Consider the following 16,289-nt stretch of genomic DNA (forward strand, 5'->3'; position numbering starts at 1 on the left):
TTTAAAAAAAAAAAAAAAGCTCAACAACAAAAGGTTTATTAGTGATAGGGAAACCTAAGGGTAAAAGAACTAGAAAACAATTTTCAAATGTTTTCATTTTTCAATAAACTTTTTTTTCTTACACTTTAGAAAACGAGTAAAAAATGTTCTCACAGTTGTGTAACAGCTTAGTAGTGACCCCAGGTGGGGAGGTAGGGAAAATGAGTGAAGGTGGTAAAAAAAGTACAAACTTCCAGCTGTAACTTCTGGAGATATAATGTACATCATGGTGACTATAGTTAATAATACCGTATTATATATTTGAAAGTTGCTAAGAGAATAGACCTTAAAAGTTCTTATCACAAGATAAAAAAAAGTTATAAGTATGTGAGGTGATGGTGGTTACTATGGTAATCATTTTGCAATATATATTCATATCAATCAGGTCATACACCTTAATATAATATTTGTCATTTATATCTCAAAACTAGAAAAAGGTGTTCTCATGCTGTTCAAAGCTTTGAAAAATCTATCAACTGGCAACTTAAAAATTTGGGGGTTAACTTTACAACATGAACTTCTCTTTCCTTCTTCCTTTTTTGTTTTAAACTAAAAAAAAAATACAAATTTTAAGAAGAAGAAAACACTGGAAAGGCTTATATTCAAAACTAAAATTAATAGCTTATAATGTTACAAAGTAACATCTGTGCCTATTTCATATTTACGGTTACGATTTTATAATACATCACCACACCACTTCTGATGAAAAGATCACCTACTAACTCCTGGGGATGTTTCATGAGGGATGTATCCTGGCATTCAGGTTTCAATATAAAAAGGTGATCTGTTTTGAATCAAATCCAAGGGAGAGTGATCTATCTACCAAGAGGATCTAAAGATCTCATCCAAAATCTCTACCACTAACTACTATAACAACCCACAGCCAAGGAGAATGAGAAAGAGGGTGTTCAGGTTGCAAAGACAGAAAATGGCAGTATCACACAGATTTAATCAAAGCTTTTCCAGTTATTAGTTAATGCAAAAGCTTTAAGAGAAATCAACAGATAAAGGCTCAATAGTTAAAACAACACATTGAGTAAGTACTGAAGTAAAGGCTAAGACTTAATAAAAGCCCTGGGTAAGAAGCAGACATTCTGATGAAAAGGAATTAAGTCAAAGCCACATGGATACAGAGAATCCAGATTGAACTGGGGCTGCATGCTTAACCACACTGTTTACATGGTACACCACGAATTCCTTAATGGAGAGGTCCCTACTGCATATTCTTCATGGAGCAATTGATGGATTAACAAATTGGTTGTTTTCTTTCCCTCAGTGGTTCAGTCTAAAATCCGTAAGGTAAAGCACAGTAAGGTAGGCATCTGCATTTGGGGAAAAGATGGATAGGAGTCTCAGTGGCATAGGGGGATGTCAGAGCCCAATAATATTAAGTATCTAATTGTGTGATGAAGAGGCTAGTGAAACAGTGGCAGTTTTTGAGGACATCAAAACCATAGCAGGATGAGGAGACCATACTTGTAGGGAAGAGGTCAGACACAGAGTGCTAGAGTCTGAGTGGAAGGAAGACAGTATCAATGGTTGGGAGAGGAACCTGAAGAAAGAGACCAGCTTAAGGTGTTGGAGCCTGAGCAGGCAGGTTGCCAGATGCAGGGCATTAGAACCCAAGAGAAAAGCATCAGACCCCAAAGAAATAAATAGCACTTCCAGGCAGAAGGGCAATCTGGAGTAGTGTGTTGATGTGGGAGCAAGATAAGGACGGCACACACCTAGGAAGCAGCCCTTGCAGGGTATGGGGGAGGGGATAAATTAAGTAAATATATTAAGGATAATAGAAGCCAGTTTTCTCACTGTTGGAGGATATATAAATGAAGAATATTAGAATTAATCCAATGGTGTTTGATATGAACTGGAGTTATAGTTTTCAATATAGGTGGATATAGAAATAAATGTGGCTACAAACATGAGTATGTATGTATATACATGTGCTCCTTAAAGGGTCTGGGAGCAGCGCCATAATTAAAATGAACAGAGAACTTTGCTCCTAAAAAACATTTTCTATCAAGAGGAAACAGGGCTCCTTGAAGAAATGGCTGATTCCACAAATAGGGCAAGGAAAGTCAAGAGGAGCTTGTGTTTTCCAGAAGGTAAAGAAATACCTGAATGATGGGAACATGTCAAAAGGACACAGAAACGAGCTTGAAGAGGCTCCCAGTGGCAAAATCTGGGGCAATTTAAGCATCAAAATAAATACTAGTAATAGATTACAACCCATTTAATAAAAAGAATCTATGAGTCCCTACCAATATAATCAATTAAATTTTGATAAGCAACAGGATTCTCATATCACTTCAAAATAACTCCCCTCAAAATAATTATTAATGACAAAGGGGGAAAGAGGAACTTTGTGAAATTTAATTAAGGATCAAAGAAAGTAAACACCATCAATATTAAGATAAATCAGAACTGTGCACTCCTTTTCTTAATTTATTTGATTATAGTTGACATACAATGTTACTTTCACTTCAGGTGTACAACACAGTGGCTCAACTTCTCCAGGCATTATGCTATGCTCACTTACCGCAAATGTAGCTACCATCTTAACAGAAGAACATAGCTTCACTTCTAAGATATTCCCACCAAAGATGCATAACCTGAACCTAATCTATCTTGTCTCTCTCTTCTGATAGATTATGACCAATAAAGATTATTTTATTCATCTTTATATCAACAATACCAGTGACAGTCCTTGAACACAGCCACTGTTTTCAAGTATAACATCATTTTAAATGGTATTTTTATCTAGTACATAAGAAAATAACACTGATCTACATGTTTCAATGCAAGCTCTCTCAATATTTTCATGATTCATCTACATTCTCTTCATTTTTCCTGAAGTCCATATTTACTTCAAAAACTGCTGTCCACATTAGAATAGCAATTGTGACAATCATTATTTTAGTGACATACATAGAAAAGCATGAAAATGTGAAATGGTTCAAGAAAACATGCACAAACCAGAGATTTATCAAAGTTCCTAATTTAATACCACCACACCTATACCAGTTTAGAAAATACCTTTCCAAGATTACTTTTCAAAATGAATTACCTGTAAAATCTTTTCAAATACTAGATTCACACTGTTTTATTTCTGTCTCACAGGCATAAAAAAAATAAAGTTATCAAACATGTAATACTTGCATTAACAATTTTAGAGACAGAATTCCAAATATTAATTTGGTCCTTCAAAAATAGAGGCCATCCTATAAATCAGTACCAAAAAATAGGAATGCTATTTTAATATTTTAATAATATATTAAATGTAACATATAAATATATATAAATTTATATAGAAATAAATATAAATATATAATTATATTAAAATATAGTGATTTTAGTAATATATTTTAATATTTTAATAATATGAAAAAATAAGCAAAATATATAGTCAATTTACAAAGGCAGATAATATCACTAGAAATGGGAGCAATCACCATTTATCACCCAGTAGTCATATTAAGTGAAAATGAGGAAGACTGCAAACAACTATGTTGGCAAAAATGTGGGAAAATGGGCACTCATAAGCAGTTGATAGGCATAAACTATCTTTGGGAAGAATAATTTATCAGATATTACAAAAATGTATATGCTTTAACTTGGACATATCAATTCTAGGACTTTCTCAGAAATACTCAGCCACAATAAGACATTTTTGAAGGACAATCACTGCAGCATTATATAGTATACTGGGAAATTTGAAAAAAATGTCAATTAATAGGAAAATAGTTACATAAATTATGTTATATTTTACTGGGAAATAATATACAACCTTTCTAAAAGAATGAGGTGGCTCTATATGGGCCAATAAAGAGAAATGTCCAGAATATATGTAATGTTAGCAGGGAAAAAGCAAACTGAGAAACAAAATGTATAGTATTTCACTTATGTCTAAAAGAAAAGACTATTATGTATGTTATATGTATACATCCTATATACACACATATAAATATATATGTGCACATACATGAAGTGTGTTTGTGCATGCATGTACACTTTTCTAATCTTCAAAAACACTAGCAAAGCCAGGGGTGGTTACCTCTAGAGAGAACAGTGAGAAAGATTTGGGGGGAAGGAAACGAATCAGTGAAGCAGGACTTTAACTTTTATTCTTGATACTTAGTGTTTAAATGTTTTAGAATTGGCATATAATACTTCCATAATTTAAAAAGAAAAAGGGAAAGTGGTGGCTGGAAGACAGAAAATGGCAGGTTTGAAAGAGGCTTTTCTTACCCAAGCATGTATCTCATGGCCTGTCCTCACAAATATGGCCAAGAAACAGATGTCTCCCAACCCAAAAAAAACTTAGCCATCCCTCATTCTACCATCATGTCTTTCGTCAGTACTTAAATGCTTATCTTTTTAAAAAATTAAAATGCAAATACTAACCAATGTCAAACTCAAACTTCATCACATCAGAAAAATCAGTTAATACCTTTGATAGAATTATTTGATTTGATAGCCTTGAGTATAAAAATGGAAGGAAAAATAGCTAAACTGTTCTAGAAAGGGGCAGCTGGTAAGCTGCCATCAAGGAAAGAGGTAAAGAACACTAAAAGGAAAGAGATTGGGTAAGGGAGAAGGAGGAGACAGTTATCAAAGAAAACCAGTAGAATCAAAGAGCCTAAAAAAGGGGCACCTGGGTGGCTCAATGAGTTAAGTGTCTGACTCTTCATTCTGGCTCAGGTCAGAATGGGACTGTACCCCATGGGCTCTGCTCAACAGTCTGCTTGTTCCTCTCCCTCTACTCCCCCAACCCCCGTTATTCATGAGCTTATGAGCTCGCTCTCTCAAATAAATAAATAAATCTTTTTAAAAAATCTTTAAAAAAATAAGGTGGGGGAGAGGGGGAATGTGCCTGGTGTGACTCAGTCAATTAAGCATCCAACTCTTGGTCTCAGCTCAGGTTTTGACGTCAGGGTCATGAGTTGCAGTACAAGCTTTTTTTTTATTAAAAAAAAAAAGTCCTGCTTCAGACTGTATTGTTTCAAAAACAGGCCATTATATGGATTAAGAGCATAGGTTCTGTACCAGACTACGTAAGTTAGAACTAACAGTCCTAACACTATAGTTGTGTCACCACAGGCAAGTTACCTAACCTCTCCATGCTCTATTCACCCACCTGTAAAACAAGAATACTAATAGTACCTATGTCATAGAGCTGAATAGTGAGAATTGATGAATTCATAAATGTAAAGCATTTAGAATATCACCAGCACGTAGTAAATAATACACTGTATAAATATTTGTTAATAGCAACCAATGAGTTAGCATCATGCCCATATACTGCTGGCATTTACCTCTATACAAGAATGCTCATTTTAAACACCTGTAACATCTTACTGAGGATTGCTTTTGGACTGCAGAAACATCTCAGCTTAGAATCAGGACAAGCCAGAAATGCAGAGTTAATGTCAATGATGGCTAGAAAAGTGTTGGATGAACACCTACAGCTTCCTTGCTCTTAGTTTGGGATAACTCGGAGGAGTATTTCATTTGGTCTCCAAGAGTTTACCAATGGTAGTGAGTTCCAGATGCCCACAGCAGTAACTGCTAGGATAATGCCCTTTATTGACTTCAGTCCCTTTCCTTTCTTACTTCCCCATCCCCTACCAGTGTTTCCTATGATCACTTCCAAGTAAACTAACTTTACTTGAATCCTTACCCAGGTTTTGTTTCTGAGGATACCCAAACTACAGCACTATTTTTTTTTTTTAATTTGTTACCAGTCCTATTAAATCTAAGGACAGTTTTCTTTTACATGAAAAAAGATTCTGTACTTTAAAGAGATCATGAAATCATACAATTTAAAGGACATGGTATTAAATATTTAGTATTTTTTTTTAATTTTGCTTTAATTCAGGGCACATATATGCTGGGTTTTGGAATTGGGTTTGGCAGAAAGAGAAACATTTCCTTTATCTGAACAGGAAGAAAGAGGAAAAGAAAGACCCAGATATAGAGAGATTTGGTGACAGAAAGATGAGAGAATCTGATGGCTTCTATATATTCTTGAAAAAGTCAAACCCATATTTATCTAAAACCTCTTCTATTTCATTCCATTTTTTTCTGTTTTCTTTTTTAATTTATATATTACTCCCAGTTTTTTGGCTCTAATCCCATTACTTACAGTTCTTGTTCCTCTTCTATTTTTCTCCGTCTTTAATTTGTGTTTATAACAGCTGTCAGAAGAATGGCCCTAGGGTGGCAGGCGAAAGGAAATATGAATGAGAGGACCTTCATCCCCACAGCTTACTCCCATGTCCCCCCAACTCCACTCTACCTCAGCAATAATTATTTGATTACCTCAGAAAAGGGGAATGGGGGGAACTGGAAAATCTGTGCACCTGCCCACAGCTCCTCAAGAAAACCTCACTGCACTGGTTTACCTTCTTCCAGGGCTGCATGACTCCTCTAAAAGAGGTATCACCCCATAACTTGACACAGAATTTCAAAAAGAAGGTTTTTAAGCCTATACCAGGTTTAAACAGGAGTAAGTCTGTATAGTATTACCTATGATGTGAGAAGACCTAGTTATGAAGAACCAGAGCTTTCCCTGGAGCTGTCAAGGGAAAGTATATATTGGATTTTGATTTTTTTGGAGCAATATCCTTAAGACAGTTGCATGATAATGTAGAGCTATTTTTCTGCTGTTCATTCAATACATATTGAGCTTTAAAATTCTACAATACAGCAGACACCTAGGTGGCTTGGTTAAGTGTCTGCCCCTGGCTCAGGTCACCATCACAGGGTCCTGGGATCCAGGACCCCATCAGACTCCCTGCTCAGTGGGGAGTACACTTCTCCCTCTACCCCTACCCCTGCTCATGATCTCTCTCTCTCTCTCTCTTTCTCACTCTCTCTCTCAAATAAATAAAAATAAAATCTTTGAGGGCACCTGGGTGGCTTAGTCAGTTAAGCATCTCCCTTTAGGTTAGGTCATGATCCCAGGGTCTTGGAATTGAGCCTGGCATCGGGCTCCCTGCTCAGCGAAGAGTGTGCTTCTCCCTTCCACTGCCCCTGCCCACCCCTCACTCCAGCTTGTGCTCTCTCTCTCACTCACTCTCTCTCTCAAATAAAATCTTAAAAAAAAAAAAAAATTCTACAATATAGCTAAGGATTTCTCAGTATTAAGTTTAAGATTTGGAAGAGTTACGATAATCTTCAGTAGGATATCTGGGAATATAGAAAATGGTGAAGAAAGGCTGTTTGAATGTTTACCTGTATCTTAGAAATGATCATATCATATTGTAATTATCATTTTAGAAGTGTACCCCCCAACTAGGCAGCTGTTGTTAAGGATAAGTTTGCCCTACTCATTTAAGTGTTATATCCAACCAACTTTCTGTATACAGCAGTCCCTGAATACTTGTTTCAGAAATGAATGAAATAAATGCATCATTATAAAGAGTACATAGGGACACCTGGGTGGCTCAGTAGTTAGGCATCTACCTTCAGCTCAGGTCATGATCCCAAGGTCCTGGGATTGAGCCCTGCATCTGGCTCCCTGCTCAGCTGGGAGCCTGCTTCTCTCTCCCTCTCCCACTCCCCCTGCTTGTGTTCCCTCTCTAGCTGTCTCTCTGTCAAATGAGTAAATAGAATCTTCAAAAAATAATACCAAAATTAAAAAAATTAAAAGTACATAATTATGCACGATTGCCAAAAATAAGTGAGTATTCCCAATGTACCCAAGGCCAAAGAGATTACTAAATGATCTTTTTCATTCTCAAGAAAATCTAGTTTTCATTTGCTTGAGTTTAAGAAGAGGATATTCAACTTTTTAATAACTCAATGCCAAATATAAAAAGTTTTAATCATTCTCAAATTTCTCACACAGCAATGAAGGCACAATGCTTTGGCTAAAAAGGTATTCACGTATCTTTAGACCACTATGTTAAAGTTCTTTGGATTTAATTACAGGTTTTTTTTTTCTATAAAAGAAATTTCATGGGTTTTAAGAGTTGGAAAATCAAATTTATAGTTCCCCTTTGAACTTCATCAACACTGATATTCTGTTCATCATCAGGTATAATTAAACACCTATTAGAACACAGCAGCACTCTGTATACTAGAAATTCTGGGAAGTATGCACTTTACACATATTTTGCCCTTGGGTCAAATTTTACTCATCTACATCAACTGTCATAGAAAAATATATTTTTCAGCTACTGTTTGGTTTCTGCTCATACGTAACAAATTATCTTAAGATACCTTTGTAAAGTTGCCAATTTCAAAGACATTTATGTCCTCCTTATGATTAAGAAGTCAGGTAATTGACCCAAACGTCTCAGTAAATACCAACAAAAAAGAACTATCTATCTCTACTACGGCATAATGACATCCCAAAACAAAAGTAAAACATAAATCAGATCACAACATTTTTATCCAAAATGAAGTTTCAAGAATGATTAGAACATCTGAGCTACTCATACAGAACCCTGACCACTCACCAATCTAAAGATAAATGGCCTGAAACGAATGACTTTGTGATGTTCCTTCCAACTCCACAATGCTACAGAAATAGAGCACACAAACACAAATAGAGAAGTACCTACTGCAATTAGACATCTCACACATATATGTAAATTTTACATTATAACATAGTAATGGAATGTAGTAAAAAGACTGTTATTATCCATTAACCAGATAGCAATTTGGAAAGCCCTCTCTGCCTAAAAAATTTTACCCATCAAGATACAAGGCCTAAAATTCTACCGTCTATTCCTTTAAATGGAATAGTAACCAATATTCGCTCTTAAAATCCAAAGTAAAGCATCTCAGTAATAGCTACCATTAATTATTACCAAATGTTATTAGTGTAAATTAACTCACTGGATGACTTTTCTCACTAACAAGCAGGATCCAAGGGTATCCCAAAAGGCCCAAGATTCCTGAAGATGGGGGAAATCTTAAAAAGGGGATGGTGGGCAACAAAAGCAAACTTAATTTCCTTAATAATTTTGGTCAGGGTAGCAGCTTTGTACACATCAAACAAAAATATATAATGTCCTATTCTGTTCATTTAAACAAACAAGATAAATAATTATCCTCTTATGTCAAACCAGGTATATAATCCTCTCTACCTAAAAAGAGTCACTCCAGGTCCCTTCCAGTCCCAGAATTCTATGTGCAACAAACACAATTCGTTAATAACTAACTCTAAAATCCAATAGAATTAAGTGGTAAAATAACATTCTATCAGAAATAACAGAAATCATCTGGTACCCTGGAACTAGAGTAGGCTTTAAAGCCAGATTTGAAATGGAAAGCTGGCTCTATCCCTTTAATTCCTTCCTTAGCCATGATATAAGTTGAGCAAGTTACTACATCTCAGAGCCTGTTTCCACATGGCCATCTCTTTCTTGAAGAGATGCTGAAGGCACTAAGAACACAAAGCAAACATAAAACTCACAGTACAGTGCTTGACAAGAAACACTTTACAAAAGTGATATCTAACCTGTTATTAATGTGCTTTAAAAAATTGAGCTCAACAAAAAAGGTGAAAGTTAAAAAAATAAAAAATAAAAAAATAAAATGCATACAGTAAACAATAACTAAACTGCATCTCATTCCTTATAATATACAAGAAAAAATATATATATTTATCTAAATAACAGAATTTTATAATTAGTTGGCATAAATAACAATCAAAAAAGTATTAAGTCAATATGAATAATATAGTTCTACAAATACCAGTGAGCATGTTTCTTAGAAGCAGATCAAATACCAAAAGACAATAGTCAACAGGCAACTGTTGCTAAAGAAATATTCAGATATGAGTGACAATTCAAACACTACAAATCTGCAAACTAAATAAATGCACTTTTTAACACCGTAATCTATGCAACAAAAATGGTTCCTTATACTATGTATGGAAGTATTTTCAACATCTATGTAATCCTATCATTCAACAAAAATGTTGCACTTTAGAAAACCTGACTTCTATAACCAGAAATTTAGGCTGGTTTATCTAAATACTTATTAAAAGCAAAAGCAAAACAAAACAAATCTCTTAAAAATCTCCAGAAAACATATCTACGAATAGGGTAAAAAGAACTGACTTCAACTTCCAAATCTAGAAGAAACCACGATTTTTAAATATAACCCACTTTTAATAGTCCACCAGAACTAATTACTACCTTCAACATATTCCTTGTTATGGTCAGTTATGCAAAGAGATCAACAGTAACTGCTGTGTGAAAGGTTTAATCCTCCAACTTCTACATCCCATACACTGGTTATGGGGTTTTGTCTTTGGTTTTTGTACTGACTAGTGAATACACTCTGCAAGTTTTCTTTAATTCTTTTAATCAAGAATTCAACATATCACTTTCATTCTGATTAAAAATACACCAGAAGGTATAACAGTAAAAATCACCAGCAAAGTGAAATTCTATAGGATTTTTGTGATAAAACTATTTCCATGTTCCTATCTGGGCCTCAAACTTCTTTCATCTACCTTATTCACATCAGTCAGAAAACCCTCCCAAATACATGTTCAAACTACTTGCCCAACAAAATAGGGTCATTGGATGTGGGGAGAAGGAGAAAGAAACTGGCCACCTGTGTTTACCAACACTCTCATCATATCAAGTACAAAGAAAATATTTCTGAATAGCATGTTGCTACCCAAAGAGCCACAAGATCCATTTAGTAGCCAATTTCTGTGAGCTGAGAATTGCTACAACTGAAATTGAACTTTTATGTAAGTGAAACAACAACAAAACAAGCTGCTTCAGGCACTTTTATGAGGATATGACTGTACAACACTAGTGGTGATATCAGACACAGCATTTTAAATGGATATGGATAGGAAAAAAATGGATATAGATAGAAATACACTTTACATATACAAAGCACAATAAAATCAATAATCTAAAGTTTAAACTTTAAATATTTTGGTCAATGTTCTCCTACTCTTTGAAATATTCATTCCATGGTATTAAATAATAATAAAAATATAGCTACCATAATGATGGTTATAACATTTATTCAATGCTTGCTATATGCTAGGCACTGTTCTAAACACTTTTTGTGTATTTACTCATCTAATCATCACAAATAACTACTCATTCACAATTCCCCATTTTACAGATGAGAAAACTATGGCATTGAGAAGCTTGAGTACAAATACAGCTAAGACATGGCCTCAATAATTATCTCTTTGTTCTCAGTTTCTTTATATGAAAAATGAGTTCCTTCCTCCCAACTCGACATTTACAAGCTAATAAGAACGCTACCAAAATTCATATTTTGTTATAAAAAATTCGTATTTTTCCCACTATGAAATTTTTTTCTCCTAAAAGGATCCTCCATTAAATCAAAGGTCAACAAGTACTTTAAAAAAAAAAAAATAACCCTAAGAGATAACACATCAAGTTATGGAGCCTGATTAGCAGCAAAGAAGGGCAAATTATAAAGTAAGCCAAATCTGACTTAACCATCTCCCCCACTTTTCTAGAACTCTCACTCACCTGGTCATAAAGGCTATATTTTTGTACTTTGAAAGAGCTTATTTGACCCTAAAGAACTTGACAATTGCTAAAAGATGTATGGTAGTTTTATAATGTCCAAAAATTCTTTAATATTCTTCCCTTTAAGAGGTTGAACTTAATTAATTCCCCTCTCAGGTGTGGGCTGGACTTAGTGATACGGTTCTAAAAGAATATGACAGAAGTAACGGTGTGTAACTAAGTTAAAAATGGCATCACAGCCTCCTCCTCGCTCTCTCTTAGATCATCTGCTCCAGGGAAAACCAGCTGCTTTAATTGTCAGTCAGATATCAACAATTCAAAAGTCAGGTAAAATGAATGGCAAGTCATGTTATACATCCCCAAAACCCCACTCCTTGACCATTAATTAAGCCAATTAAAACACAACTGAATCAGAAAGTCAGATTTCTTCTATCACAGCTTTAATTGGAAATTAGATTTTTAAAAACTTAGCCAAGGGACGCCTGGGTGGCTCAGTCAGTTAAGCAGCTGCCTTCGGCTCAGGTCATGATCCCAGCATCTTGGGATGGAGTCCCACAACCAGCTCCTTGCTCCACAGGGAGCCTGCTTCTCCCTCTGCCTCTGCCTGCCATTCTGCCTGCCTGTGTTCTCCCTCTCTCTCTGACAAATAAATAAATAAAATCTTTTAAAAAATAAAAAAATTAAAACTTATCCAAGATATTTACCCAATTTTTTTTCAGAGTCTGCAATGTTGTTCTTCTTCCTCCTAATCTTCAAAAGGTCCACCTGCAGCATTTCATCTTAACAAACCTGAAAAGAATATTTAACCAATATACAAGGTAGTCTGGCTTTACCAGCATTTCCACCATTTCAGATTAAATTACTTAATTACATGCGTGAGAATGCACACATGTGGAAAGTTGTTAATGTTACTCCAAAATTGCATTTCCTACTTTAAAGTTTCCGAACAAGAAATACTTTTAAATCTAGAATAAGAACACAGTTTCTAAACTACACCATTCTAAAGGTTTCCAAACCATCACATCCATGGAAACAGCATGATTTGGGCAGTTAGAGGGTTGTCGAGGTCAAATCTTACCTTTAAAACATACTCAAGGGACACCTGGGTGGCTCAGTCAGTTAACGATCTGACTCTTGGTTTTGGCTCAGGTCACGATCCCAGGCTCATGAGATCAGTGGGCTCCACACTCAGTCTGCTTGAGATATTCTCTCTTCTGCCACACCCCCAGATGCACTCTCTAAATAAATAAAATACTAAAACACACACACACTCTCTCTCTCTCTCTCAAAGTGTGGCCTTGAAAAGGTTGTTCTCTCAAACTGTTGGGTCCTTGCTGTCAAGAATGATGCCTCAGTTCCCTTCCTATTCCAAGCAACTGGCACACTTTTCATCAAATGAAAACCACTTTGCAAACTCTTAAGATACTTGGGAGATGATAAGCATACTGATTAAGGGACTGTAAACTGGAGTCAGAATACTGGTTTAAATCACATCTCTTAACTTTGGACAAGTTGATTTTTAGGCCTGTGCGTTTATCTATGAAGAGATAATAATAGGCTTTACATGATAGGAATGTTACGATGATTAAATGAGATAACATGCATATGAAATATGTACCACTCAACAATTATATAAAATAAATATTCTGGTTAATTCATCTATTTTTATATTTAATATTTATGGTTAATTTAGAATAAATCAGCTTCAATGCCATGCAAAGAGTGAAAGCAGCAACCTGAAACCAGTTGAAACTTAACTTACACGACCGGACAGTTAAAAAAAAAAAAATGATTTCCTTTTGTTGGAAATTTACAAGAACTCTTTCCATTTAACAAGCGTCCCCAACTTTCTACGGTCAAAACGAAGGCCAATAGGAATGGGAGTTAGGTGTGGGAGAGTGGGTGGGACACGATACTCTGCGGAAGGAAAATCAACTTCCCTTCACCTTCCTTTGACCAAAGATAATGTTTCCGCTGAAATGTACTCTTCCATACTGCAGACTCGGCAAGCGCCAATTCTGAGTACAAAACACCCCACGCCTTAATTGGAAATGGGAGTTCTAAGGCTCCACCGCCTTTGATCCATCGAAGCTACGTTAAGCAGTTCGGGTCTGAAGCATCCCAGAGCCGCTCTAAGGGCTAAAGCCGGAGCCGGCAGGTGCACTGACCTTCCCGCCCGCCGAGTCCACACACAAGCAAGTGGGCGCCGCCCACCCGCCTTATCACCATCTACAGAGGCCGCTCCGGTGTCGGCGCCCCCAGCAATCCGACTACGATGGCCCTTCCAGGCCTTCCCATTGACCTCCGGCACCAGGTCTACAGGTCCCGGTGCTGTATCAGAAACTAAGAAATGAGTCGACACCACAACAGACAGCAGCGATGAAGCCGAACCTCCAGTCTCGCACCAGGCTGAGTTCCAGAGATGACGGGAAACTGCTGCTCACCCCAACCCTTGCCCAGTCCGACCCCGTCCCCTCACCTGGGCGAGCGCCGGGGCGGCCTGGAACCGCTCCGGCCTCTCTCCGAGCGACGCCAAAGGCCTCGGGCAGTGGCAGCAGCGCCGAGCCGGTCCCGGCCCGCGAAGCTCTGCCGGTGCCCACGACCCTCTAACCCCGCCACCCCGGCCAGCTGCCACAGGTCCTGCCAGGGGCCCTTAGCCACTGACACAGAGGGGCGGAGAAGGATGGGAGGGGTCCCAGCCACGGCCAGGCGCCACTGCGACTGCGCCAACTGGTGGCGTCACACGTCACGGCGCCGGCGCACCATCCAAACCCCACCCAAGAATCTGCGGCGTCCCACCCCTTTCCTTTCCGCTCCTTCCCTCCCCCAGACCTTCCCGGGCTGGGGGTGGAGTCTGGGCTCTGAGGCTCAGGTCAGGGGCTGGCTTGAAAAAAATCACCAGCTACTCATGCAAAGGGAACGTCAATGAACGCCTTCCTGAGGAGCACAGAAAAGAACAGAACGATGACAAAAAAGGAGAATCAGACTGATGCTATGAAGTGAAATGAATCCGCTAGGAATAGAGAGTAATACTTTTATGACCTTATCAATACCGGGAGCTTCATTGTATGAAATGAAACTATATTGAATCAATCGAGTCTGTTACTGTATTAATGAAAAGTGGTTTGATGCTCACCATTTTTAAAGAAAAAGACTTCATATTTTTTAGCGGGTGAATCAAGGCAAACGACTTTCTGGAGTTCGAGAATTATCTCAGATATATTGTGCATTTTTTATGTACAATTTGTAATAGGAAGAGGAAAGTGGATAACAGTCTCAGCTCTATGGAAGATTTGGGATTGCTCAGGACAGATGTGGACAACTAGAAATGCACACAGTGATATGCAAGCAATAGCAAACAGTGTTAAGCATGGTCCAGGCACTGTTTCAAGCACTTTTTATTGATTCATTTAATCCTCCCCAAATCCTGGGAGATAGGTATTATCTCTTCTATTCCCATTTCATAAATTAAAAACTAAGGTACAGGAAGGTCAAAAAACTTGCCAAACTGCACCTTAAATACTAAGGTACAGAGAGGTTAAATAACTTGGAAGGCTAGGGTAGAACCCAAACAATGTGGCACCAAAGTTCATGCTCTTTGGCATTACTGTATACCTTATCCTCCCTCAAGTTCTAAATGTCTAAAACTCTAGTTCTGACTTCCTTCCTGAGCTGAAGTACCGTACCATATCTCCTAACATTTTCAAGTGGGAGTTTTACTCTTACCCTTAAAGAAACAGATGTGAAACCAAATCTAAAATAAAGCCAGAAAAGATTAAACATATGACATACCATATTAACCTTTATTGCATATAAGGAAATAGAGGCCCTAGCAGAAGTGAGTTTTGAAAGGACTGGATAAAAGCCAAAAAGAGAAAAACATGCACCTATTTAGTTACTTCCACCTTCTACCAGGACACTCCTACCACCCTTACTTGAATTACCTCTTTAGAGTTTATTTCTCCACCTCTGCAAAGAAATTAATTTCAATAGTCTTCTTCGAAATCTGGAAGAATCCCAGTCATTCTCAATCTTTGTTCCCTAATAAGGCACCAGGACCCCACATGAATTCAAGTTTGCCACAGCCAAACTACCAACTTTGCCCAAGAGAGAAACTGTCCCAGTATGAATTCTCTAGGAATCTAGAAATTACCTAGATGTGGTTCAGAATCCTCAGATAGAAAACTGAACTGAACTAAATTGCCCTGGAGCTAAGGGAAGGAGGGAAGAAAGGAAAGGAAGAGATTAAAAGGAACAGATCTCTGGGCACCTGGGTGACTCAGTTGATTAAGAAGCTGCCTTTGGGGGGCGCCTGGGTGGCTCAGTGGGTTAAGCCGCTGCCTTCGGCTCAGGTCATGATCTCGGAGTCCTGGGATCGAGCCCCGCATCGGGCTCTCTGCTCAGCAGGGAGCCTGCTTCCTCCTCTCTCTCTGCCTGCTTGTGATCTCTCTGTCAAATAAATAAATAAAATCTTTAAAAAAAAAAAAAAAAAAAAAGAAGCTGCCTTTGGTTTAGGTCATGATCTCAGAGTCCCAGGATTGAGTCCCCCATGGGGCTTGCACCTCCACGGGGAGTCTGCTTCTCCCTCTGACTTTCTCACCTCTCATGCTCGCTCTCTCTCAAATAAATAAATAAAATCTTAAAAAAAAAAATAAAAGGAGTAGATCTCTAATGGCATAATTTCCGTCACAATGAAACAATTATTTAAGAATAACAGGGTTTACTTTCAAAATAATCAACAAAGGTAGCCACCAATTTAAC

The 16,289-nt window shown here is 37.4% G+C and overlaps 1 protein-coding gene across 9 annotated transcripts in view; it reads right to left on the reverse strand.

Moving 5' to 3' along the window:
• The window catches only part of KIAA1109 (KIAA1109 ortholog), a 196,427-nt gene extending 182,188 nt beyond the window's left edge, over positions 1-14,239 (reverse strand). For 5 of the 9 annotated variants that reach the window (XM_032858342.1, XM_032858352.1, XM_032858359.1 and 2 more), the window contains exons 1-3: positions 14,008-14,238; positions 12,233-12,317; positions 6,185-6,253 (exon numbers count right to left, since the gene is read on the reverse strand). The gene's annotated coding sequence lies outside the window, so the exon portion shown is untranslated. Of the gene's footprint in view, positions 1-6,184; positions 6,254-12,232; positions 12,318-12,606; positions 12,646-14,007 lie in introns of those variants that run through there. The other 4 variants (XM_032858369.1, XM_032858368.1, XM_032858335.1 and 1 more) reach the window with 3 other exon arrangements.
• Positions 14,240-16,289: the final 2,050 nt, after the last annotated feature.

This window comes from Lontra canadensis, unplaced genomic scaffold, assembly GCF_010015895.1.
Source record: "Lontra canadensis isolate GAN:19392208 unplaced genomic scaffold, GSC_riverotter_1.0 scaffold1, whole genome shotgun sequence".
Lineage (NCBI taxonomy): Eukaryota > Metazoa > Chordata > Mammalia > Carnivora > Mustelidae > Lontra > Lontra canadensis.